This window comes from Trachurus japonicus, chromosome 11 (assembly GCF_045865225.1).
Source record: "Trachurus japonicus isolate A0001 chromosome 11, Traja_1.0".
Classification (NCBI taxonomy): domain Eukaryota; kingdom Metazoa; phylum Chordata; class Actinopteri; order Carangiformes; family Carangidae; genus Trachurus; species Trachurus japonicus.
Window position 1 is genome coordinate 17,726,654 of NC_140917.1, and position 2,668 is coordinate 17,729,321.

Here is a 2,668-nt window from a genome sequence, read left to right on the forward strand (position 1 = left end):
TGGACTTAATTACAGTCTTGTTTTTTTCTTTTTTTAAAGATTTTTGAAGATTTTTACTGATAAGTTGTTCCTGATTGGAAATGTATATTCTTCATGAATTATTCAGAGTGGCTCTTGTTCTTTGTCACGTTTTCACCTGTTAAGAAAACAAACCACAGATTCAAGTTTATTTCACTCAATTTGTCTATTTAATATATAAAATACGGTAAAACATACGCAAAAAGGATAAGGTTTCAAGGGACTTGGATACTTTGGTACAACAAACACTTTTTTGTAAAAGCGGTATAGAATTTCAATAACATATCAGTGCATACTTTGTATATGAAAATATACACAAACTGTATATCATTCTCAAAAAACAACCAAAGAAATATTTTCTTTACAATAAAAACCCAAAGCAAACTAGCTCAACACAATATATTAGCTATAAATTTCATCTTTAGTATTTCATATGCTACATTATTCTGAGTTGTTGTAAAACTCATTTGTGATGCATGTCCTTTATCATTACTGTGTGTAACATAACTTTAGTTGTTACCTGTATCCCATGCATTTACATTTTTCAAATTTCATGAATTACTAATTTCAGTTTAGTTGCCAGTTTTTATAAATATATTCTATATCTTAATTAAAATTGCAGCATTTAACTGGTATTTCCTTCATTGCATTTGCTAATACCACAATAACTGATCGTGCAATTTTCAGCAAGTTTTTTCAAAAAAGGAAACCAGTACTATATGTTTATGATAAGGAAGGTAAAGTAATAGAGATAAAATAAAAACAGTTGGCTATCCTACACAAAATAGCAATAAAATAAAAGCTCCATAATAATATCATTATAATAATAGACAATGGAACTGTCACCAGCACAAATTAATCCAAAAATAGTGAGATTCTAAAAAACATTGTACACAACAAGTAACAGGGTGCAGGTTTTCATTTCTCATATAGATTGTCTTGTGACTACACTGCTAGATTGGACAGAAAACCTTTTTTTGTACATGAACAAACCTGCGAGGGGCAGGATGCCAAAGCCAATCGGTGTGGTGTCACATTTCAGTCAAACCATCAGTGCCCACAAAACGACACGCAGTAATTATTATTATTATATATATTTTTTGTAAAAGTGGAAATGACTTGCGTTGGTAAAAGAGGGAGATCATTGGCTGTGTGAGGGGCCGGTGCCACTCGTCACTTGTTAGGAACAGGTTGAGATCTTATACTCATTCACTTTATTGCTGAGAGTCAGATGAAACGTTACCGTCCTCCCGTCTGCTCAGTGAATATGTAGCTACAGCCAGCAGCTGGTTATCGCAGCTCATCCAACAAAACCTCTGAAGCTCCTAATGAACACATTATGTCCATACGAAACTGAAAATGTAGAGAAAAAAAAACTCAATTTGTGCTGTTTTCGTGGGTTATGTGCTGGACTAACTCCTCTGCACAATGTTGCCTGAATGGGAAGAGCAAGAAACCTCCTAATGATCCAATCTGAGTGTTGACATGAGACGGTGACCCCGACGTTCACCTCGTTACTGCCGGTCTTATTCCTACAACAACCAAGGATGTAAACACAATTTTCGTTTTGAGAATTTGGATGGAAACTTGTCCTCTCTCTCCCAACAGCGCTATAACGTGAAGGAAGGCAGCATTAGAGGTGAGCTTCATAAACAAATCTGCTGGCTGCAGCTTCACACCCACTGCACACACTCACACGAATGGTACAAATCTTCTCATCAAACTCGGTGTAAGAAAAGCGAGTTTCCCAAAAAAACTGTTCTTTTACAATTTTAAGAGGCAAATTTTCACTATTTATTGAAAGTGTTGGTTAAATAGTTTTTTTTTTTTTTTTCCAGTGCTGCTTAAAAGAAGAAAACACTAATAACCTGAAGTTAGCAGAGTAAAAAGCTACCCACCATGCTGTCGAATGAGGGGACGGAAAAACGACCTGATCAGGAGAAAAGCATCAACGGCACTGGCACGAGACGTGTGTTGATGTGAAAAGGTCAAACAGCACGGTGATGTTTCTTTTCTTTTCTTTTTTTTTTGTCTGGGCACTTTCCACAAACCCACAGCGTCAGTGTCAGACGTCGGGTTTCACACTTTAACATCTTTTTTTTGTTTTTTCTTAAATGCAGCCGCCTTATTCGCCCACAGTGACGTTAAAGTGTGGGATTGCTCAAGTAGATAATCAACAGTCAAACAGCAGCTGACACTCCAGTCTGCAGGGCGACGACTTTGTGTTTGTAGGTATGAACAACCTGCGCGCGCACACACACACACACACACACACACACACTCATACACCAACTTGAAATGGTTCAGACAAAACAAATTTGTACTAGAAAATATACAATTAAACGACAAACACAGCACTTTGGGAGCCGATTCTTTGACTTAATTTCAAAGTGAAAAAGGCTTCAACTGTGACTGCGTGATGTGGAAAAGGTTTAACATGACTCTGATTACAATATGTGTCTTATCTCTTTAAGTACAGTACACTATAAGTGAATGGCAGTGTCCTAATAATAATGACGTCATGATAAAGTGGACAGTTTTACCTTTTTCCTTTCAATCGTGGGTTTTAAAAATGTGTGGTAGGAGAATATGATGACACCACAACCAGGCAGGCCTCTGTGAGTGAGAGACAGAAAGTGCACACACCATC